Source organism: Vipera ursinii (assembly GCF_947247035.1).
Source record: "Vipera ursinii genome assembly, chromosome: 2".
In the NCBI taxonomy this organism is placed as follows: domain Eukaryota; kingdom Metazoa; phylum Chordata; class Lepidosauria; order Squamata; family Viperidae; genus Vipera; species Vipera ursinii.
In genome coordinates this window covers 15,059,690-15,079,092 of record NC_139513.1, presented here as the reverse complement: position 1 = coordinate 15,079,092, position 19,403 = coordinate 15,059,690, and the positions used below count along the sequence as shown (strand labels likewise).

The 19,403-nt window shown below is 44.9% G+C and overlaps 1 protein-coding gene across 1 annotated transcript in view; it reads right to left on the bottom strand.

Moving 5' to 3' along the window:
- Positions 1-11,188: 11,188 nt before the first annotated feature.
- The window catches only part of LOC310634669 (uncharacterized protein), a 43,598-nt gene continuing 35,383 nt past the window's right edge, over positions 11,189-19,403 (bottom strand). The window contains exon 6 of the mRNA XM_083353199.1: positions 11,189-11,229. The gene's annotated coding sequence lies outside the window, so the exon portion shown is untranslated. The remainder of the gene's footprint in view (positions 11,230-19,403) is intronic.

The window sequence follows — 19,403 nt, the reverse complement described above, 5'->3', positions numbered from 1 at the left end:
TATTTATTTATTTATTTATTTATTTATTTATTTATTTATTAAATTTTTATACCACCCATCTCCCGAAGGACTCAGGGCGGTGTACAGGGCAATAAATATCAAAATATAAATACAAAAGTTAAAAGAAGTTAAAAGAATTAAATAATCATGCCCAATATAATACAATGCTTAAAACTATGTTAAAATTAGATCCAACCCTAAACCCATCAAACCAGGCCGGCTTGTTCAAACAAATAAGTTTTTAGATCACGTCGGAAGGAGCGAAGGTCGGGGGCCATCCAGAGCTCAACCGGCAAACGGTTCCATAGGTCTGGCGTGCCCACAGAAAACGCCCTCCCCCTGGGGGCCACCAATCGACATTCTCTGATCGGAGGCACCCTGAGGAGGCCCACTCTGTGGGAGCGCACTGGACGGAGGGAAGTTGATGCCGGCAGCAGGTGCTGCCATAGGTAATCCGGACCCATGCCATGTAGGGCTTTATAGGTCATTACCAGCACCTTGAATCTCACCCGGAGGGCAACTGGCAGCCAATGCAGCTCGCGGAGCAGAGGTTTAACATGGGAGTATCGGGAGACCCCCAAGACCACTCGCGCGGCTGCATTCTGCACCAGTTGAAGCCTCCGAGTGGTCAAGGACAGCACCATGTAGAGAGCGTTGCAGTAGTCCAAACGAGAGGTCACGAGCGCATGAGTGACTGTACGCAAGGCATCCCGGTCTAGATAGGGCCGCAACTGGCGCACCAGGTGAACCTGGGCGAAGGCCCCCCTAGTCACAGCTCCTATATGATCTTCTAAGGAGAGCTGTGAATCTAGAAGGACCCCCAAGTTGCGAGCCCGATCTACAGGGGGTAATAGCTCACCCCCCATATTAAGAGATGGAATATTCTGCGTTTCCCGAGATGCCAACACGCACAGCCACTCAGTCTTGTCAGGGTTGAGCTGAAGCCTGTTAGATCTCCTTTGATCTAAAACCAAATCTCACCTTTCCCTGGATTCTGCCATACTCCCAAAGGGGAGGGGGGATAGGCATGCGAGTTTTATTGCTTTACCTTCCTCTATTAACTACAATGTAACCTTTTATTTGCCTTTTGTCTGCTATCCGTTACAATGTCACAAATTGCCTCCTATACTATGCATCCCTCTAAACTCCTCCTCCCTAACTGGGCAGCTGGGAAAAAGGGTGGGGTAGAGACACAAACCTCCGGGACCTGGTTTATTTCTCTGTCCTCAAAATGAGGTGTGAAGAGCTGTGGAATGATCCTGCACAAACGGAGCTAGACTGATGTTATCTTTCTTTTCCCATTGATGAACTTAACATCTGGGGATTTGCTGGTCTGCACCGCCCGGATGAACTGTGGGGTGGGGTTTGCTTAGGGACACTTTAAAATACCGATCTGTAAAGGAATCCCTCAGTTCCTGTCTATTATGCCTGCTATCTCCTATCCTTAATAAAAGTTCCTGTTTGGAAGAAACTGTTTCCAAGAGTTCTGCTTTCTTAAGATGTGGGCTTGAAGTAGGCCCTGACACATACAGAGAGAAATACAGATACGCACATCTACAAATGTATATATGGAGAAAATCCATGTTTTCCAAGCCTGAAAAAATGTACCAAAATGGTTGTCGTCAAAGCTTTTGAACTAATTTTAGAGATGTGGGGTTTTTAACTGATCAATAACAGAATAATAGTGTTGGAAGGGACCTTGGAAGTCTTCTAGTCCAACCCCCTGCTCAGGCAGGAGACCCTATTACCATTCCTGACAAATGCTTGTCCAATCTCCTCTGAAAAATTTTCCATGATGAGGAAAATTCTCAGGAAAATTCTCCTTAGCTCTAGGTTGTACCTATCCTTGATAGGTTTCCATCCATTGCTTCTTGTCTTGCCTGCAGGTGCTTTGGAGAATAGGTTGACCCCTTCCTCTTTGTGGCAGACCCTCAAATATTGGAACACTACTATCATGTTGGTGAGGACTCTTCCAGCCAGTTATTTGTCTTGCAGGGGTGGAAGACAATTCATGAACACTTAGTTTTGCTAGATACAGAAACTTGAAGATGGAAGCTTGACCCTACTTAGCTTTTCAAAATAACCCCTAGTCTCTCTGCAGCCGTTCTTTGTATGTTTTATAAATGATGAAATCATGCCAAAAGCATCTGCCTGATTCGAAGCACCAGTTTTGCTCATGGAAGTCCTTACCTGCAAATAGGAGGAGAAAATACTGTCCACAACTCCTGTTGTGATTCCTCACCAGCCAGTGGATCCAGCAGCTAAGTCTGAGGACTCAGATGAGGAGGAGAGGCCTGAAGTGACATTGGAATCTGAGGAAGGTACTGAGGACCACCAAGACTCACAGTCAGATGAGGAGCCTGGCCCCTCTACTCACACTCAGGCAGCGACACAGCAGTTTTGGGAGTCTGAGTTGGACCACAATGAAGAACAGATGGAGCCAGTCCCAGATGCATGAAGGCGCAGAGAGGAGAGGTGAGCAAGACAGAGGGAGGCAGTGGGGCGGCTCCAGAGGCAAAAGAAAAGTCATTAAGAAGCCATGCCCTGGCTGGACTATAAAAGGAAGAGGTGTGGGAGGTGCTGGTTGTCAAAGGCAACAGTAAACCTGCGGCTTCATGTTTTTGTTGATTGTGTTGCTTGCCTCTGAAGTCTTGGACGTTGTGTCAGGTGTGTAAAAAATAAAAAGGGGGGGTTTCTTGTGGCTCCTGCCGGGTTCCATGAAGAGGGGGACTGGCAATTGGGACTGGCTTCTGTGTCACTAAGCAATCGGTCATTAAGCATCATGTAACATGACGGGGCTTAACTTACATCTGTTCTTCTGCAGTTATTAAGCAAATCCCTATGGGTTGTTAAAGGCAATTTCATATGTCAGTGATTTGAAACTTCCTGCAGGCATCCCCACTGATTTTGCTTCTTAGAATCTAGCTGTGAAGCTCATAACCAGAGATTGTGAGAGTGGGATACTGCAACCATCATAAATATGCAACAGTTGGCAGAACCCAAATTGGTGCATTTCCTCTTCCTGCACCTTCATAAGCACAGGAACTGCTGACTTGTTTAGGTCTCTGAACAAGTGCTACGATGACCACAAATCTGTGTTGCCAGGTGTAAGTCTGCTTTTACAGTGCCACTGTAACCTTGAAGGCTCAGGGAACAAGTGGTAAGCAAGGACTATCTATCAAACTGAACATCCCAAAAGCTCAATAGCTATTTTTTTTTAAAAAGTGTTGAGTCAAGACATGTCCAACCTGGTTAATATACAAATGCAGCAGCAATAGGAAATACCATGCTTATTGGCAAGTCATGGAAGTTAAAAAAAATCCCATCAAAACCAGTGGCAGCTTCAGTCCCATTTTGTTGCCAAGAAAACAGAAAGTCCATAACAGAATAACAGAGTTGGAAGGGACCTCCTAGTCCACAGGTCTGCAACCCGCAGCTCCGGGTTGTTGTTCCTCTTCTCTGTACTCTTTCCAGAGTCTCAACATCTTTTTTACATTGTGGTGACCAAAACTGGATGCAGTATTCCAGGTGTGGCCTTACCAAGGCATTGTAAAGTGGTATTAATACTTCACCTGATCTTGATTCTCTCCCTCTGTTAATGCAGCCTAGCACTGTGTTGGCTTTTTTGGCAGCTGCAGCACACTGCTGGCTCATATCTAAGAGATTGTTCAGTAGGACTCAGAGATCCCTCTCACAGTGACTACTATTGATCAAGGTACCACCTATACTATACCTGTGTATTTGGTTTTTCTTGCCTAAATGTAGAACTTACAATGTTAAATACCATGTACTTCTGTAAGTTTGTTTGCATATTAAATCACAAAGAAAAATGTTTCCAAAATAAATTTTTAAAAACAAAACAAAAAAATAGAATAGCCCACCAAAGCACCGACTGGTCACCAGGGCTAACATTTTTAGAGGGACACTCTACTCTGCCATTAGTGCAGGTTCACATCCCACCAGACTCAAGGTTGACTCAGCCTTCCATCCTTCTGAGGTAGGTAAAATGAGGGCCCAGATTGTTTATTTATTTATTTATTAATGGGACTTATATCCCACCCTATCTCCCGAAGGACTCAGGGCGGCTAACAACAATAACATATAATAAGTACAGAAATTAAGATAAAATTAAAATTAAAGTCCTCTGTGCAATAAATTAAAATTAAAAATAAATTAAAAATTGTAAACATAATTAAAATGCCTGTCAGTCCAGGTCAGCCAGGTGGAAAAGGAGTGTTTTGAGGCCACGGCGAAAGGACTGGAGATCTTGGGCCATCCGAAGCTCAGGGGGGAGCTGATTCAATAGGACTGGCGCTCCCACAGAGAAGGCCCTTCCCCTGGGGTTCGCCAGCCGATATTGTCTAGCCGACGGTACCCTGAGGCCTTCTCTGTGTGAGCGTACTGGGCGATGGGAATTCGTTCCCGGTAGCAGATGGTCCTGCAAATATACCGGGCCTAGACCATGTAGGGCTTTAAAGGTAAGTACCAGCACCTTAAATCTCACCCGGAGGGCAACCGGTAACCAATGCAGCTCATGGAGCAGAGGTGTTATATGGGAGTATCGGGGAGCTCCCATCACTACCCGTGCAGCCGCATTCTGCACCAGCTGAAGCCTCTGGGTGGTTTTCAAGTCCAGCCCCATGTAGAGAGCATTGCAGTAGTCTATACGGGAGGTAATGAGTGCGTGGGTGACTGTACGTAGGGCATCTCGGTCCAGAAAGGGGCGCAATTGGTATACCAGGCGAATCTGGGCAAATGCCCCCCTAGCTACGGGGGTAATAAGCTGACTTTGTAATAATGCCGCTTGGGGGGGGCGAAAGCCCTAATAAGCAGGCATATACATAGAATGAAGACTATTGCTAAGCACATTGATTTGTGCTTTAAATTGTAAGCCGCCCTGAGTCTTCGGAGAAGGGCGGGATATAAATGGGATTTTTTTTAAAAAAATTCTAATGTAGATCTAGTAAGGTTTGGATGGCGATAGTGCCATTTCAGCTATCGTAGCTCAGTTCTGTTGCATGTTAGAATCTGTAATAAAAGAACCCCAATGTATATTTTATTGATTCCCTTTTCATTCAATAACTTAAGATGGCACTTCATACCACACTGCATGCTTCTCTCCATGTAGATGTAGTTCCACTGAGGAATGTCAACCGAGTGCTGTTTGTCAGTCAATTGCAAATCCACCTGCTGCTAGTTCTGTCTATCCCACAGTGTTCTATCTTACCAAGAAGTAAGTTGTGGTCTACTTTGTCAAATGACTTGCTGAAGTTCAAGTGTACTATCTCCACAACATTTCACAGATCCACTAATTCAGTTAGTTCATCAAAAATGGCAATAATGTTTGTCTGGCGTCATCTGTTTTTAACAAACCCTTTCTAGCTTCAGTTACAGTTGCCTGTCATTTCTGTTGCTCTAGAAGTATTAGTGTAAACAGAAACAGAAATTTGGTTTAATTAAATAACTTGTGAAATTCTCAATCTTTTAAAAGAAAGAATAAAATTCAGTGGGGCACAAAGCACAGAAGAACCAAGAGTGGGGTCACAGGCACCTTCAAATACCCCAAGTGCCACACTCAGGACTAGCTTTCAAATTGATCAGCCAAGTTCTTCTTATGTTAAAGGAATTCATCTCCAGGCTTTTCGAAACATTTGTTTCTACTCACTGCCCCCCTCCACGGGGACCTCAGCCTTCATGATGTCTGTTGAATCTGGTTCAGAATTCGGAGAATCATCAGGGAAGTCAGGCTGATCCTCTGTAATGTTATTATTTTCAAAGGCTTCAAACCCACTGGAAGAACCAATGGCTGCTTTAAAGGGAAACCATAGCTTCGTTGTCCAGTTTGAAATGTCCCAGTTTCTATGTCTAAGACTGGCAGTGATGGAGAAGACCATCCCGGAATGTCAGAAGAATGCCAATCAAAATAGATCCAGTTTAGCCGTTCTAATTTTTTAACTCTGCCTAATGAATTGCTGTGTTTCCATAGAATTTAGGACTGGGGCAGATAGTAATGCAACAATAAATTACAGAGGTCGAGGCCTAACTGCAGCTCACGTCATCAGAGGCAGAGAGCGGCTGGAGTGATGTACGATTGAAAATGAAATAAATTTATAACCAGGAGGGAAGGGAAGATGAGTATTATTTACAGATTACTGTGTTTTCCTGAAAACAAGACTGGGTCTTTTTTTTTGCCTCCAAAAGAGGCACCAGGTCTTATTTCCAGGGGATATCTTTTATACTCATCTCTGGCTCCAACAGCCACGCCCAGCCCATTCACTTCTGCAGCCAAAGGAGCAGCTTCATTTTTTAAATAATATATTTTATTGATTTTTTAAAAAACATAAATCACTTAATAATTGGTGAACAGTGGGTTGTCTCGGTTTACATTTGTAGAATAATCACTAACAATTGATTTCTATAATCCATAATCCACATAATGGTTTTAGTTGATTTCCTCTTTTCCCCAAAATATCCTCTTTTGCAAACATTGAATTAATACAATTCTTATTGTTATGATAGATAACAATTAAATATATATTTTCCCCAATATTCCTAAAAATAATAATCACATCAATATAATATTTCTTTTCTATCCAATCATTCTGGTTGTCATATCATAGATCCTGTTACAGGCCTTATTTAAATTTGTTTCTCCCACAAAATTCTAAGTATTCTTACTGGTTAAGATTTTTTCAAAAATTACATTTAAAATTTTAACTCTATTTTTTCCATATGAACCATCTCACACTTTTACATTTCTTAAGGAATAGATAAAACAGCAGGGAAAAAAGAAAGGAGAGCATACCATTTAATACATCTAGTCATCTAGTCCGTTAACTCTTATTCAAAACATTTTTATCCATTATAACTTTCTTAAAATTCAATCACATTTAAATATCTGAAACATTTCCTTTATCTAAACTATTTCAACTTTTTTATATTATTCATATCAAGAAATAGAATTAAAAAGGGGGGGAGCATACTATGTTATTTAGGGGATTCATCCCTCTTAGAATGACATATCTATTCCAAAACTTTTCTATTTTTTTAACCACATTCAAACAAATGTTTCTTTTTTAGGTATTCTCTCTGGTAGGACCCATTGTCTATTTTCTTGATTTCCACTTTGGTTTTTTTCCTTTGCTGAGTATCTTTCTTAATCAATGTATTTTGCTGTGTCGAAAGGTTTTTCCAGATGTTTGTAAATGTTACTGTAGACATAAAAAGTAAATCAGATGAAGTGTCTTTGTACGGGGCTTCTGCCTTTCCATGTTTGTTGAAAATCTTTTTTTTCTCTCTGCTTCTCTTATCATTTCCTTTCTCTCCGATGTTCCTGACATCTCTACAGTCCATTTTATCCAATCTGTTTTCTTGTCCTCAGATTTATTTTGTAGTCTTAAGGGATAAATTGTTTTTTCCAATTCTTGTGAATTTTTCCCCACTAGGATTAAATCATGTTTCCTTGTTTTGTTAAAGTCCCTCTTTAAGTCTCTATTCTCAATTTTGTATCCATTTATCTGTTTTATCTGCTTCTTCTCTGTTGTTGTTTTCTGGGAATTTTTTTTGTTGTAGAGTTAACTTGGAAATAGATTGATTTATATTTTCAAAGTTATTTTGGATTTCTTTGTGGTTTAAAATCATTGTTGTTTGAATTACTTGCAATGTACTATATATCTCCTCCTGGGAGGTATTTAGGCTTTCTTGATATGTTCTTTCTACATGTCTCTGATCCATGATAGTCAAGAATTTGAGTTTTCCTTTTCTTTTCTCTGCAAATAGCTTTAGAGTCCCGATTAAATAGATATTTGTAATCCAAATAGTTCAAAAAAGATTTGTTCCTGACATTTATAATTCTCTTTGTCTACAGCCCAGATTGTTGTCTCTCTTTTTTGTAACAGCTGTTCTTTGTTGTTAAAGCTTTGAAGGTCACAAACACAGATTAGCTTTTCCCAGGTTTTGCCAAGTCTTATATTAAAGTCATAGCTGTCATAGTCTTCATCCACCACTAGGTGTCAGCAACTATTTGTTTTTCAATTTCCAAAATGAACAATTACGGTATCTTTAGAATAAGAGTCTTAACCAATCAACAATTTTAGATTTATCCAGAGTTAAGTTTTAAATTTCAGATTTTATATTTATTTAACTTCCATATATTTTGATCCTCCATAAAAAGTTTAATTGACCGCTTCCAAATTATAAGGGTGGGGCGGAAATCCCCCTCCTTCCCTTTTGGAGGTATTTTGCTTCTTGGGGATCTTTTCCAGGAAATTAAATGTAGAATAGAAAAGATCAAATTCCTCACCCAGCTTCAAGCAGGCCGTTCACAGCTGTGCTGGTTAGTACTTTTGGACTTCGGTTGCAAGTAGCTTGGGCTGGTTGATGAAGTACTGCCAACCTTTCTCCTGTTGGGTTAGAAGACTTTCCCCAAGTTGAACAGAATGACTGCTGCTGTTCCAGAATCGCTGGAGCAAGGCAAGTGGGTACGGGGTGCATGGGGCAACTCCACACTCCTGCCCCCCACCCTAGCTTGATTTTTAGGTGTGCCTCACCCCAAAACTAGGGCTTATTTTGGGGGTAGAACTTATATTAGGCCCACCCCCCAAAATCAAGCTAGGGCTTATTTTTGGGGTAGGCCTTACTTTTTGGGAAACACAGTAGATACAGAGGTGCAGAATGCACAAGAGACAGATTACAAATTAACAATTGTAGTATGTTAGAAAGACACTGTATGTATGGAGTCCTCATCAATAGTAAAAGTTGGGAAATCAGCTTTACATAAGCTTTTTATTATTAAACTTGTTTGAGGCAACTTTTGAGCAACTTGCCTTGCCCTAATGTTCATAGTAACACTGACAACATCCATTGTATCCATTGTCAAAGCAGTCTCACTTAACAGCTATTTTAACATGAAAACTTAACTGCAAGGCCCATGACAGTCATATCTTGAGGACTACTTGTATGCTGACTGAAGAATTCGGGGTCCCAAAATCTGGAGGAAACCAAGGTAGAAGACTGAAGCTCCACATGTGGGAATTCAATAATCAATATACAAAAACACCTCCCAAAAGTTTTTTTGAGGAATTCCACAACTTCTGCAAAAGGAAATATCCTGTAACTGCTGCTGATAACCAGAAACTGGTAGTAGGACTTTTTTCATTTTTGCTTTCTCTCCACTTACAGCTCTAATCCTGAGGCATGTTTCACCAGAAAGCATCAGGTCAGAATTCTAATAGTCAGTTCCTCACCTACACGTTCAATGAAATATCACAAATGAAACTCAAGTCGTCTATAAACCCATTTATTTTTGCCTCATATGGACTTCCTTGTGTATAATAAAGGATGATTTATGCCTGAGGTAATGTCCACAAACGACATCTGAAAGGTTTCTCTCCCGTGCAAGTCCACTGATGTATCACCAGATTAGATTTCTGAATGAAACGTTTCCCACAATACGGACACTAATGGTTTCCCTCCTGTGTGAGTCCTCTGGTGTCTCACCAGGCTCGAATTGTAACTGAAACTTTTCCCACAGACAGGACATTCAAATGGCTTTTCTTCTGTGTGAATCCACTGGTGGTTCACCAGGCTGGAATTCTCACTGAAACGTTTCCCACAAACAGGACATTCAAACCGTTTCCCTCTTATGTGAGCCCTCTGGTGTTTCACCAGATCAAAATTATAAGTGAAACTTTTTCCACAGTATGGACAACGATAAGGTTTCTCTCCTGTGTGAGTCCTCTGGTGTCTCATCAGGCTGGAATTATGGCTGAAACATTTCCCACAGATAGAACATTCAAATGGCTTTTCTCCAGTGTGGATCCACTGGTGGTTTACCAGGCTGGAATTCTCACTGAAACTTTTCCCACAAATAGGACATTCAAAGGGTTTCTCTCCTGTGTGAACCCTCTGGTGTTTCACCAGGCTGGAATTACAACTGAAACTTTTTCCACAGTCTGGGCATTGATAAGGTTTCTCTCCTGTGTGAGTCCTCTGGTGTAATACCAGACTGAAATTATGACTGAAACATTTCCCACAGACAGGACATTCAAATGGCTTTTCTCCTGTATGAATCCTCTGGTGGTTCACCAGGCTGGAATTCTCACTGAAACATTTCCCACAGACAGGACATTCAAAAGGTTTCTCTCCTGTGTGAATCCTCTGGTGTATCACCAGAGAGGAATTACGACTGAAACCTTTCCCACAAACAGGACATTCAAAGGGTTTCTCTCCTGTGTGAATCCTCTGGTGTATGACCAGGCTGGATTTCTGACTGAAACGTTTCCCACAGTCAGGACATTCAAAGGGTTTTTCTCCTGTGTGAGTCCTCTGATGTTGCACTAGGTCAGAATTATAACTGAAAGTTTTTCCACATTCTGGACAATAAGGTTTCTCACCTCTGTGAGTCCTCTGGTGGTTCACCAGGCTGTTATTACGACTGAAACATTTCCCACAGTCAGGACATTCAAAGGCTTTCTCTCCTGTGTGAATCCTCTGGTGTATGACCAGGTAGGAATTCTGACTGAAACTTTTCCCACAATCCGAGCAGTCAAACAGTTTCTCCATAGTATGAGTCCTCTGGTGTATTATCTGCTTGTCCTAATCACTATATCTTTTGCCAGATTGGGAGACCTGGTAGAGCTCCTCTCTGTTGTGAGTCCTTCCATGAACCAAGTGAGCTGTTCTGACCAAAACATTTGGTGCATTGGGAGCATTGGTATGGCTTTTCTCCAGTGTGGATCCTCTCATGAATATTCAGCTGCGATCTACAACCTGTGCTTTTCTCACAATAGGCACATCTGAGGATCTTTTCCACCACTGATATTCTTGGATTCTCAAGGACATCAAAAGTACTGATTCCCTTGTTGGATGGAGCTTTGATTCAAGTTACTGTTTCCTTCCTCAGAGGGCGAGGCCTGCATTACAGTCTGTCTTATGTGGCTGTCCAAGTGAGTTTTTCCTTTCCAGCGACTTCCAGATGTTTCCCTCTTTTTGTGAACTAGGAAATGACCCCCCTTATTTTGATATCTCTCTTCCGTATACTTTATTTTGTTCAGCTTAAAACTCTTTTCCTGGTTTTCTATTCCTTCTCTGTCACCTGTTGGAGAAGAAGTGTTTTGGAGTTTTCCAGAGGAACTAATAAGATTTTGATTGCTGCTTCCGTTTGCTTTGCATTTTAATGAAGCTTGTGATTCTCAGTTCTCCACATTACTCTCTTTGGCATTCTTTTGCCTGTAAGATTCACATAAAAGGCTTAGTTTAATTATGTTTATATAAGGGCTACACATTTGGGAAAAAACCAAATCCACAAAAATATATTACAATATAAAGCAAAGATGCCAGAATGATAACTTAACCCATTACATTAATAATGATTCATTTTCATTTCAACATGTCTAATGTGACCCAAGTTCAAATACCCATTCATTTATGAAATTTACTTGTTGAATTGAGTCAATAACAACTTAATAGAATTGCAAAGAGTTATCATCAAATATATCTGGAAGTTCTTAAATGGTGTGATCGTTAAGTATGAATCACTTAACTATGTCAATTTACAACATCCTTTCTGGCTGCGGTCTTTAAGTGACTCACTGTGGTCTGTTCAATACAATGTAACATGAGTGTGACTTGATTTTGTTTGCTGGAAGCCAGTTGTGAATGTTCCAAATGGAAAGTCCATGACTGTGGGACACCACAACCCTGTGATCACTCTAGTGCTGCATGGTTTGTTTCCGTTACTCCGAAGCTGATCTGTATGCCCTCGGGGGTTTCTCCCTCCTGGGCGCGACCTACCGCCTGTTTCCACACTCCCCTTAATGACGATCCCAAGTGTTGGGACTCCGAGAGGTGGCTGGGCTTAGATAGGGGCCTCGAGTTGAGACGTGCTAAGAGGCCCCTGATAAAAATTTTAGCCGGTTATTTTAAAAGGTTAGGGAGGGGGAGGGGTAGGAGGGTGGGGAGGGAATCTTTAACCGGCACTCAGTCTGGGCCTGTTAGGGGTCCTGACGGGACGGGGTCGGTGGCTGCTGGTTCTGGGAATGTGGGGGTGGGGCTTCAAATCCCCACGACGATAGGGAATGGCAGCAGGTGCTTGCACGGAGGGCCATATCAACACCCGGGATCGCACCCCCGCTATCTCCAAGCGGTGGCGCGCTCCGACCCTCCGGTTAGCACCCTCTTACCCGGGGATGAGGGTGATCAGGTCCCTGAGCTCAGGCTGGTTTATTTTAACGCTAGATCCGTCGTTAACAAAGCTCCCCTCATTCATGATCTGATCGAGGAGGAATGTGCGGATCTAGTGTGCATTACGGAAACTTGGTTGGGTTCGGAGGGAGGGGTGCCTCTGACTGAGTTATGCCCTCCAGGTTTCCGGGTGCTACACCAGCCACGGGCTCAGGGCAGGGGTGATGGGGTGGCAGTGGTTATTCGGGAGACTTTGTCCAGATGGCCGGGAGTGAATCCCTCCTCTTGAGATGTGGTCCTCGGGCTCAGTTGAGCTTGTTGCTCACATACCTGGCGCCCGGCTGTGTGGCAACAGCCCTGCCCAAGCTGCTCGACACTCTCTCAGGGCTGGCGGTGGAGTTCCCCAGGCTTATAGTCCTGGGTGACTTCAACCTGCCGTCACTGGGAGGGTCGTCTGAGTTAGCTCGGGAGTTCATGGCCTCCATGACAGCCATGGGCCTGACCCAAGTTATTGAGGGCCCGACACATGTGGGGGATCATACTCTCGACCTGGTGTTCCTATCTGGACAGTAGTTGGATGATCTGGGAGGGGGTTCACCAACCATCACCGCCCTGTCATGGTCAGATCATTACCTCCTGCGGCTGGTTTTCCGTTATGCCACCCCCCGCTGCTGGGCGGCGGAACCGACCAGGTGGTTCCGCCCCAGGCGCCTAATGGACCCGGAACGGTTCCAGAGGGCGCTTGGGCCTATACCTATCACCCTTATCCACAGCCCAGTCGATGCTCTGGTGGATGCCTGGGAAACGGCGGCCGCCGGGGCACTTGACTGCGTTGTACCCTTGCGACCTCTGACCCGGCGCAGATCCCGTTGGGCCCCATGGTTCTCTGTGGAGCTCCAGGAGATGAAGCGTCGGAGACGAGGTCTAGAGAGCGGTTGGAGGTCCAGCCGATCCAAATCTGACCGATTGCAGTTAAGAACCTTTATAAGGTCTTATCTTGCGGCGATAAGGACGGCGAAGTCTAACTACTTTTCTGCCCTTATCGCGTCCGCAGATAATCGCCCAGCCGCCCTGTTTAGGGTAACTCGCTCCCTCCTTAACCAGGAGGTGAGGGAGGATCCCTTGCGGGGACGAGCCGAGGAGTTTAGTCATCATCTGGCGGACAAAATCGCTCAGATCCGGACCGGTCTGGACTCTGACTGGGCAGAGTCTGATGTGGAGGAATCGGGCGGTCTTGAGCATGTTATCTGGAATGAGTTCGACCCTGTTTCCCCTGATGATGTGGACAGGATCATGGGGAGACTGAGCACCACCACCTGTTTGTTGGATCCGTGCCCCTCCTGGCTAGCTTATGCGGCCCGGGAGGGGACACGAGGCTGGTTGCATGCAGTAATAACTGCTTCTTTGAAGGAGGGTGTCTTCCCTGCTGCCTTGAAGGAGGCGGTGGTGAGACCCCTCCTCAAGAAGCCTGCTTTGGACCCGGCTGTTTTAAATAACTATCGCTTTTTGGCGAAGGTTGTTGAGAGTGTGGTGGCGCATCAGCTTCCTCTGTTCCTGGAGGAAACTGATTATCTGGACCCGTACCAATCAGGTTTCAGACCCGGACACAGCCCGGAGACGGCATTGGTCGCGCTGGTGAATGATCTCTGGAGGGCTAGGGACAGGGGTTGCTCCTCTGTCCTGGTCCTATTAGATCTCTCAGCGGCTTTTGATACCATCAACCATGGTATCCTGCTGCGGCGTCTCAGGGGGTTGGGAGTGGGAGGCACCGTTTTACGGTGGTTCTCCTCCTATCTCCTGGGCCGCTCGCAGTCGGTGTTGACGGGAGGGCAGAGATCCGCCCCGAGGCTTCTCATTTGTGGAGTTCCTCAGGGGTCGGTTCTCTCGCCCCTCCTGTTCAACATCTATATGAAGCCGCTGGGCGAGATCATTCGTGGTTTCGGGGTGGGGTATCATCAGTACGCTGATGATACCCAACTTTTTCTTTCCTCCCCGAACCAACCCAGTGATGCCCTCGCCGTGATGTCCCGGTGCCTGGAGGCGGTCCAGGTCTGGATGGGGAGAAACAGGCTTCGTCTCAATCCCGCCAAGACTGAGTGGTTGTGCATATTGGCATCTCGGGTTAACCAGACTATTCCATTTCTAACGATGGGGGGTGAGGTGTTACCCCCCGTTGATAGGGCTCGCAACTTGGGCGTCCTCCTGGATTCACAACTCAATTTTGAAGACCACATAGGAGCCGTGACCAGGGGGGCTTTTGCCCAGGTTCGCCTGGTGCGCCAGTTGCGTCCCTATCTGGACCGAGATGCCCTACGCACAGTTACTCATGCGCTCGTGACCTCCCATTTAGACTACTGCAACGCTCTCTACATGGGGCTGCCCTTGAGGACCACTCGGAGGCTTCAACTGGTGCAGAATGCGGCCGCGCGAGTTGTAATGGGTGTGTCCCGATACTCCCATGTAACACCTCTACTCCGCGAGCTGCATTGGCTTCCGGTTGCCCTCCGGGTGAAATTCAAGGTGCTGGTCATTACCTATAAAGCCCTACATGGCTTGGGTCCGGGGTACTTGAGGGAACACCTGCTGCCAGCATCAAGTGCCCTTCGTCCAGTGCGCTCCCACAGGGAGGGTCTGCTCAGGGTCCCTCCGGTAAGAGATTGCCGGCGGGTAACGCCCAGGGATAGGGCCTTCTCAGTGGGGGCGCCTGCCCTCTGGAACCAGCTGCCAGTGGAGCCGAGGACTGCCCCCGACCTCCGTTCATTTCGCCGGGGCCTGAAGACCTGGCTCTTCGAGCTCTCTGGCCCAGGCTGAGGATTAATTTATTTTAATTGGGGTTTTAGTTGCACAGGGTTAAATTTAATCTTTTTTAAACTGGTTTTAACTTTTGTTATTTTTGGTTTTAAATTCCCTGTAAACCGCCCTGAGTCCTCAGGGAAAGGGCGGTATATAAATGTAATAAAATAAATAAATAAACCCTTGTGAATGCAAGCCAGTGCCACCCCTAAATAACTGTGACAGCCACAACTTTGAGGAATGGTTGTAAGTCCTCTTTTTCAGCACCACTGAAAGTCTGAAGACTGAATGGTAAGCAGTAAATGAGGATTACCTATAAAACCGAACATCCCAAATGAGCCCATTTAGTATTTGGTTTTGTTTTTTTTTTAAAAAAAAAAGTTCTGGGTTACGAACAGATGTGCCAGGTTAATACATGGATGGCACACCACCAGGAAATCCTGCATTTGCTTCCTAGATATGGAAGTAAAAACAAAATTCCTGAAGACAGCACTGGCAGATCGGTTCCAAATTGTTGCCAAGAATAGAACATGTCCATAAAATCACAAGGAGCCAACCCTCATCTGAAAGGAGCCTTTCAAATCTCTCAACAAACACATAAAAATGCAGGCACCCGTTTTAAAGCTTGCACCACCAATGGAATAAAATCTGGGGAGGGAAGGAATGTGTAGCAGCTGACATGATTCAACCTCTTTGCTTCTCTGCTTTTACAATCCAGGGAAACCCAAACAGCCCTATTTGCTCCCGGCCTCTCCTCCATCTGTCCTCAACTCACCTTTCAGCTACTGTTTCCACCCTGGGAAGACAAGGAGAACTAACCTCACCTCCTCCATCCCCCCAGCGGAGAGCAGGAAGAGGAAATTCCTCTGCTGTTCTCCAAATCCTCTCTAGGATTCTAATATTGAAATATTGCCTCTATTACCGATGCTCTACTTGCAGTGACAATTGTCTTAGAGCAGGGGTTGGCAACCTGAAACAATGAAAGAGCCACTCGGAACCGGTTTCGTCACACACATAAAAAAGTGGGAGCTGCAAAATGTGCATGTGCATGCGTGCACATGCGCAAAACAAGCACCAGCTCTGCCCCCATTTCTTTCAAACACGAAGGCAGCAACTCTCCAAACAGGGCACCAGAGGTTTGGAGAGTTGCTGCCTTTGTCCGCATTTCTTTCATAAACGGACAAAGGCAGCAGCTCTCCAAATGGGGCACCGGAGGTATGGAGACCTGCGCAGGTCTCCAAAACGCGAAGGCAGCTCTCCAAACGGGGCCGCGGAGGTTTGGAGAGCTGCCTTCTTCTGCGTTTCTTTCAAACACAAAGGCAGCAACTCTCCAAACGGGGCGCCATTTCTTAAAAAAGCGGACGAAGGCAGCAGCTCTCCAAACGGGGCCGCGGAGGTTTGGAGAGCTGCGCAGCTCTCATAACCTCCTCCACCCGTTTGGAGATCTGCCGGCTTCGTCCATGTTTCAGGAAGCCAGCAACCCTGCAAACAGGAAGGAGGAGGTTTGGAGAGCTGTGCGCGCAACTCTCCAAACCGCCGCCGGCCGTTTGGAGATCTGCTGGCTTCCTCAAACATGGACGAAGCCGGCAGCCTTGGAAACTGGACGGAGGAGGTTTGGAGCGCGCGCAGCTCTCCAAACCGCCGTTGCCCCGTTTGGAGAGCTGCTGCCTTCGTTCGCATTTCTTTTGGCCCCGAAAGGCATCAGCTCTCCAAACCTCCGCCGCCCCATTCTCTGAATGGGACTTTTTTTGCAGAACGGCAGAGGAGGACTGGGAGCCGCACGAGACGGCTTAAAGGGCCGCATGCAGCTCCGGAGCCGCGGGTTGCCGACCCGTGTCTTAGAGTCTAGACCAGGGGTAGGCAACCTCGGCTCTTTTATGACTCATGGACTTTTATGCTGACTCAGGAATTCTGGGAGTTGAAGTCCATGAGTCATAAAAGAGCCGAGGTTGCCTACCTCTGGTCTAGACTATAGCATATCTATAGTGCGCCATTTAGTGACATAAAGATGAAAACCAGGTTGCTTCCTCTCTACCGAATGCAGTTGCCAGATTTTTTTTACTGATTATGTGTCATCGTGTTCTTTTCGACTCCAGCAATCACACTGAAAGACTTTCCCCGTGATGATTGTCCCTAACTTGTTTGTTCAGGCCTCCCAACGATTCACTCATCACCACAGGAACAGAGGAAGAAGCTTCCCATGCAAGAAGCGAGAACTACACCAAGGGAAAGGAGGAGGGGAGGAAACTATATGCATACAGAAGAAAGAAAATGCACCTCCCTTAAGGATCGATGAAGACTGTTCCAGCCAGTTATTTGTCCTATAATATGCAGCAACTGACGTGTTTCAGCCTAACTGCTTCTTATGGTTTTTGAACTCACCCTGCTGACCAGTCCCTTTGATTGGTCTTAGATTGGCTTTGTTTGATATTTTTCTAGAGCCCAATGTCAGAACCCACCTCAACCCACATCTTAAGAAAGTAGAACTCTTGGAGACAATTTCTTCCAAGCAGGAACTTCTACTGAGAAATAGGAGATAGCAGGCATAATAGACACGATCTGAGGGATTCCCTTACATCTCGATAATTTTAAAGTGCCCCCAACCAAGCCCCACCCCACAGTTCATTCGGTCAGTTCCAGATCAGCCAATCTCCAGGTGGTCAGTCCATCGTGGGAAAGGAAAGATAACATCAATCTGGGCCGGTTTGCAGCAGGATCATTTCCACAGCTCCTCACACCTCCTTCGGAGAAATAAACCAGATCCCGGAGAGTTGTATCTTTTCCCCCACTCCTATTTCTAGTTGCCTGGTAAGGTAGGGAAATTCAGAGAGAATGCATAGCATAAAAAGCAATTTGTTACACTGTAATGGATAGCAGACAGGCGGATAAACAAAAGGGTACATTTATGGAGGAAGTGAAAACAATAAAGCCCACATGCCTGTCTCCTCTCCCCCTTAGTAATGGCAGAATCCAGGGGAAGATGAGATTTGGTTTTAGCACAGAGGAGATCGTTAGAAATGAAATATAAAAGGATTCTGACATCCCCTGTGAGAGATCCCAAGGCTTTGGGATCATTACCCAGGGTTTCCAACCCCTAACCATAACGAGACACGATAAGACGTGCACTAAAATATGACACTAAGGAAAAACAAAAAGGAAAACAGATGAAATATAACTTTTACTATTTTAATGTTTAGAAATGTTGCACGTATTTCAGTCTGAAATCACTTGGAACTTGAGACTCAGGCCAAACAAGCCTCCTGGTTTCTCCACGTGCCAGGCCTGATCTGCTCCTGGTCACTGGGTGTCCTCTTTGCAAAGAGATCCCATGCAATGTGACCTTCCCAAAAATAACTGTAACTTTTCATTTTGAATTGTGTGGGTGAAATGAATAATCTTGGAATTCTTTGGTGTCTTCTAAGCCGAGTAAAATCAGGATCATTCATCTGCCTAGCTAAAATGTCACTTCCGCTGCTACGAATGATGATCCTCTCTTTATTTGAAGGTATTTTTTTGAAAAAAAAAAGAGCCCTGGGAGAGAAGTGAAAGAGGAAACGTCTCCCGTGTTTTGGGAAGAGAGCTTTTGCATTGTCCTGTCCCAATGTTTGTAGAAATGCTGACACTTTCCTTTATTTTTTCTTTCTTAAAAATATTCATGATACTTAACGCAATGCTGTTTTAGAAATATTATCTACTGTACAATTTTTTTCTCACATCTTCTAACCGAGGGAGAGACCACAAAAGTAATAATAATGATGATGATGTTGATAATGTTGGAAGGGACTCAGGAGGTCATCTAGTCCAACCCCCCCTGCTCAGGCAGGAAACCCTATACCATTTCAGGCAACTGGCTGTCCAGTCTCTTCTTAAAAACTTCCAGTGTGTTGGAGCATTCACCACTTCTGGAGGCAGGTTGTTCCACTGGTTAATTGTTCCAACTGTCAGGAAGTTTCTCCTTAGTTCTAGGTTGCTTCTCTCCTTGACTAGTTTCCATCCGTTGCTTCTTGTCCTGCTTTCAGGTGCTTTGGAGAATAGCTTGACTCCCTCTTCTTTGGGGCAGCCCCTGAGATATTGGAACACTGCTATCATGTCACCCCTCACCCTTCTCTTCATTAAACTACACATACCCAATTCCAGCAACCGTTCCCCATATGTTTTAGCCTCCAGTCCCCCAATCATCTTTGTTGCTCTTCTCTGTACCCTTTCTAGAGTCTCAACTTCTTTTTTACATCGTGGTGACCAAAACTGGATGCAGTATTCCAGGTGTGGCCTTACCAAGGTATTGTAAAGTGGTATTAGTACTTCACGTGAAGTATCAGCCTTTTGATGCTGTTCTCACCCCCCCCAGCCGTCAAACGTTAAAAAGGAGGCACTTCTAAGCTAAGGAGATCACAGCAGAAATTGCTGGAGATCCTATGATCAAAAAA